Raw genomic sequence first — 5,794 nt, 5'->3', positions numbered from 1 at the left:
CCTGCTTTTGCGGCCCAGGATCAGCGTATCCTGTTTATGTTACATCCTGTACGCATGGTTTTGTCCTCTCCTTATCTCCTCCGTCCTGTCTTCACTTTCAGAACCTGCAACTTGTGAACACAAACAGCTCAGCAGGCCAGATAAGAAGATTCCGAAACCCTTCAGTATCGGCTCAGGCTGAAAGGAAGGCGCTCTCACGGCTTGTGTTCTTTTCTAACAAATACGACCGTGTCCTGGGAATTAAACCCGATCTGTTGTTTGTCTTCCAGCATCAACCGCGGCTTTGTTACCAGAGATAACAGCACATCGATACTATAAGTTAAAAAGGAGATATGAACTGGAAGTAATGCCGTCTAATAGTGACACCGAAAACAAAAAAAAGTACATAAAAGGCCAACAAAAAAAAAGTATTGAAACAGTTTCCAAAAAGTTGGACACACACTACAGCTAAGCTTCAGGACCTGGCTTAGTGGTTAACATTGTTGCCTCGCAGCACTGGGGTCTTCAGTTTCCTTCCTTCCATGGCTGCTTCCGGCAAGGAGTTCATAGGACCTCCTCGTGTTTGAGTGGATTCCTCCTACACCCCAAAAATGTATCATTAGGTTAATGTAGATATAAACCCAACTGGGTGACTTTATCCTGTAGCAGGAGTAGCCAAACTTAAGCCCTCCAGCTTTGGGATGCCTTCCCATCATGCATCTGCCTCTGACCACCACAGACATGAATCCCAGAGTCTTGCAATGCCTCATGGGACTTGTAGGCACACCACCGGCTGGAGGGCCGAAATTTGGCTGCCCCTGTCCTAAAGGGTTATCCTACTGATATAAGAGTATTGGTGGTATTTGGACAATGTATACTGCACGGAATAAGAGAGAGAGAGACGTGAGAAGAGAGAGAGAGAGAGAGAGAAGTGAGAGGAGAGAGCTCCAACCAGCGTTCACAGGCCCCAACGCCAGCAGACTATGTGTTGGACCCCCACCAGTCAGTTGTCTAGTTAGGACCTCTGAATTATAGATAGGTCATATAGTTGTCCCTTACATACAGCAATAATTATAAATACAAATACTTTGTTTTTTCCCTGAAATTGTTGTTAAAGTGACACTAAACCCAGGCTTTAAATCCTAAAAAATAATAGGGGGGATTATGGGGGTGTAAAGTTTGGTGGAGGGGGGATTATGGTGTGGGGCTGTTCTTCAGGGTTGGGCTTGGCCCCTTAGATCCAGTGAAGGGGACACTTAAGGCATCAACACACCAAGACATTTTGTACAATTTCATGCTCCCAACTTTGTGGGAACAGTTTGGGGATGGCCCCTTCCTGTTCCAACATGACTGCGCACCAGTGCACTAAGCAAGGTCCATAAAGACATGGATGGGGGAGTTTGGGGTGGAGGAACTTGACTGGTCCTGACCTCAACCCGATAGAACACCTTTGGGATGAATTAAAGCGGAGACTGCGAGCCCGGCCTTCTCCTCCAACATCAGTACCTGACCTCACAAATGGTCCAACATTCCCATAGACACACTCCTAAACCTTGTGGACGCCTTCCCAGAAGAGCTGAAGCTGTTATAGCGGCAACTCAATATTGAACCCTTCGGACTAAGACTGGGATGCCAATAAAGTTCATGTGCGTGTAAAGGCCGGCGTCCCAATACTAATACTTTTGGCAATATAGTGTATATATAGTGCAAGTGTCACCTTAGGATAAGTGAAATATTCTCAGGGGTGTTATTCTTAGGAATGTATTTCTAACTCACTTTATGGGGTTCATTTAAAAAAGTGATACGTCTGACAGATGCCGTTCACACGGCACTAGTAGCCCTAGATGGTGCTGACAAGTATAGCAAATTCCTTTTACTCTTTTTCATGAACCCCTATGAGTTTTTTTATGTATACCATGTTGATTGTCAACTTTTAATGATATTTGAATAAAAGTTGTTATTTTTCTATAATATTGGAATTGGTATCATTGTAGCATCTGAAAAGTTCCAATATAATTATTAATGTTTCTGTTTATTCAAATTCAGGAATGTGGTGCACTGATCATGGCGAGGGGGTTGGTTTCAATTTCTGTTGTTGATTAGTTTGCAATGTTATCTAAGATTATAAAGATATTGTTTAGTATAGTTTCTAAGATATCAATGATACCATTACCATTGAGTCCTTACAACCTCTGAGGATGATTTCTAACAAGCAGTCCATCCTGATGTGCACTGAATCTATCCTGGACGTATGAACCGCATATATATACTTGGCACAAAATAAAGTGGTTAAAAGAGAACTATGGGGTTACCTTTTTATCCCATAGTCCACTTAAGGGTCACTGGAGGCCATATTCTAACGTCCTCCTATGACCCAAAGCTCAGTATATAGCGAGCTATTGCTCACTATATACCGAGATTGCCGCAGCCAGGACGGATCCCAACAATACTGCTGGATCCACCCAGCTGCGGGATTGACAGCTGGCTCTGCCTATCCAGAGGCAAAGCCAGCTGTGCCTGCCCCCTCCCTCGTCTGTTTCTCCACTCAGTGCTGGAGGATCGGAGCGGTGGAGGAGGGGAATCCCTGCAGGGAGTGGTGACTGACAGTCACCGCTCTCTGCAGAGAGATGGTCGGAAAGTGAGCGAGCGACCGTATGCGTTCGCTCACTTCCCGATCTATAAAGCCGACCTGTGTCAGTTTCATTGTCACAGGTCGGCTTGAACTATGAGGCTGAGTGAAAAGCACTCGCCTCATAGTTTTCCTTTAAAGGAGAACTATGAGGCGAGTGCTTTTCACTCACCTCATAGTTCGAGCCGACCTGTGACAATGAGACTGTCACAGGTCGGCTCAGTAGATCGGGAAGTGAGGGAACACATACCGGCGTTCGCTCACTTCTCGATCCTGTCACAGCTCTCTGCCGTGACAGGGGGGGAGGGGCTCGATTCCCCCCTCCCCGCTCCGATCCTCCAGCGCTGACTGGCCGAACGGATGGTGGAGGGGGCGGGTACAGCTGGCTCTGCCTTTAGATAGGCAGAGCCAGCTGTCACTCATGCAGCTGGGCGGATCCAGATATAATTGTCGGGATCTGCTTCAGCTGCGGCGTCTCAGTAAACCGTGCGGCGTCTCAGTATAAAGGGCGAGCTGTAGCTCGCGGTATACTGAGCTTAGGGTGACGGGAGGACGCTAGTTTGTGTCCTCACGTTACCCTAACGAGAACTATGGGGAAAAGCTCTAACCCCATAGTTCTCCTTTAAGCTTGTAAAAAAGGAAAACTCTGTTCTCCACCATTTATATGTATAATTGTGATTCACCAGTCCATTGGTGATGGATGGTACCTCTTAGATGGGCTCAAAATCTCTTCCCATGCTGGAGATATCAGAACATAGAAGGCTAATAATCTCATATATTGTACTTCCTGTATAGGCTTAATGAGCTTCTACCAACAATTATCTATTGTGCTGAAGTCTGTCGATATTTGCCAGTATTAACATTCCTGGGGATTGTATTTTTCCCATTCTCCATCCTTAGACATGAATAGGGGTCGTTACATCGAGCCTCTCCGGTATGCCTTGTCTCCTGCATTAGTGTAATAATGGAATCTATTTACTGATTGCCGTTAAATGGGCTGAATGTACGGGATGATCCGCGGCTTAACACAATGGCTTGTTTTCATTCCTATTGTGTCGGTGTTTAGTGACTATGAGATTTAAAGGGGGGGCTGCTCTGAGGCCAGGATCGCTGCTCATCCCTTCTCGGGGGCTTAATGAAACACTTAAGAACAGGCTTAGCTACAAATGTGGGCTTTATCGCCAGTCCTGATTAGATTAGACCTGCAGCAGGTTTGTTGGTCCTTGTAGAATGCTATTTCCTGGCCATGATAACAGCATTTTATGGCTTAAAGAGACCCTGTCATCAGGCTAAAACATACAATTGAACATGCAGTTAACAATCTACAATTTAAATACTTACTTGCAGTGCTTTCCTCTCCATAAATGGCTTTTTATTTACTTGCAATGTGCTACTGAATTGCTCGAAATTGTAAAAACACCAGGACAGTCAATTCCATAGCACAGCCTTGATTCTTGTATGTCATAGCCCTCCCTTGCCCTGGGAGTGTCTAAATACTGTCTGTGCTGGTCCAACTCCTCTGCTCCTCCCCTCCCTACATAACCTTTTATGTAGTTGCCAGGGAGGAGCAAAGGGAAATACAATAGAGCAGGGCTCCCACCGGCCCTTCATAGAGCAGGGCTTCCTGCCGGCCCTCCATAGAGTAGGGCTCCAGCCGGCCCTCCTTAGCGTAGGGCTCCAGCCGGCCCTCCTTAGCATAGGGCTTCAGCCGGCCCTCCTTAGCGTAGGGCTCCAGCCGGCCCTCCATAGAGTAGGGCTCCAGCCGGCCCTCCATAGAGTAGGGCTCCAGCTGGCCCTCCAGCTGTAGTGAAATTACAAATCCCATCATGCATCTGTGTCTGGGAGCCATGCCCGTGGCTGTTAGATTCTTACAATGCCTCATGGGATTTGTAGTTGCATCACAGCTGGAGGGCCGAAATTTGGCTACCCCTACTATAGAGTGTCAGTTGAGTCCGTGGCTCTAGTCTGGTGGCCCTGCTGATATCACATCCAAGATGGCGACACCCAGCATCAGTCTTTAAACCTACCTGTTCAGATACTGGTATGTAGAAGCTTTACTCTGCTGCCGAGCAAAGCCCCCTGAAGAATCGTCACATCTGACTCGGCCCCTACATCATTACCATGTCCTGTAGTGACATTGGGGTTAGCAGAAGGAACCACAGTACACCAAGAGGAAACAATTATTTGATATTTCCAAAATTGTTGGATTCTGAATATTCTTCAGGTAGCAGGATTTCTTCAATATGGAAAAGATTGGCAGCATGGCAAGCATGAGAGGATAAGTAGTGTTCTTCTAAAGTAATCAAAAAGTAATTAAAGGGCCCTTCAAAATAAAAGATAGGCCCACAGGAAGAAAGAGCCAGAAGCATATGTGCAGGTCCTACACGACTAGGTTTAAAGGGTTTTTGGCAAGTGGAAAAGTTAAATAGTTTAGGAAGTAAAAGTAGAAATAGTTGGTACTTACCTGATTTGTAGAGCTGAGAGGCAGCAGGTGGTTCTTCAAGGGATGGTCCAGAGGGAAGGAACAATGCGCTCCTCATTCAGAGGATAGCTGGTATTGGGAAAACATCCCACCCCCTTTATTTTTCTTTTTTTGGTGCAATCTGATTCAGGCCATATGGTAATCACATCAGCTGGTGGGGTTGGCAAGGTCCTTCAAGGTGGACTTTCAGGGACCCATTTTAGGTATGACACTCCTGATTCTATATGGCTGAGTGTCAGCGAACTGGTTAATTCATGTCTGTATCTGCTGTTGAGTTGCACAATTGACTCCAAGTCAGTGATGTGTGGCTGGAGGCCTATCTAATATATTGAGTTTTACATAACGTTCCCTTAAAGAACCTTGGACTCAATTCTAGTGGTATTTGATTGCACTGTGTTATAAAAACCTGCTATGGCCATTAAACTCCAAATTGTAGCATGTGTTGGTTATTTATTTTAATTGATTGTTAATGGAATGATGGTCAGGCAGTTCAGAAGACAGGTCATCGTTAATACCCAAGTCATGGACTTGCTTCTATTTTCTTAATACCCGAGTATTCTCAAGCTCCACAGACTCCTCCACAGTGAAAGGGCTATCTTTCTTGGCACAAGTGCTCATTTGCATGCCGGTCTTGATTTTTTTTTTTACTTAAGCAGCTAGCTTGTCTAATTAGTGAGATTCAGGCCTGCAGGGCTAAGGTTTAT

This window comes from Nanorana parkeri, unplaced genomic scaffold, assembly GCF_000935625.1.
Source record: "Nanorana parkeri isolate BGI_ZX_2015 unplaced genomic scaffold, ASM93562v1 scaffold339, whole genome shotgun sequence".
Lineage (NCBI taxonomy): Eukaryota > Metazoa > Chordata > Amphibia > Anura > Dicroglossidae > Nanorana > Nanorana parkeri.
The sequence above is the reverse complement of the archived record's forward strand: the minus strand, read 5'-3'. Positions refer to the sequence as shown.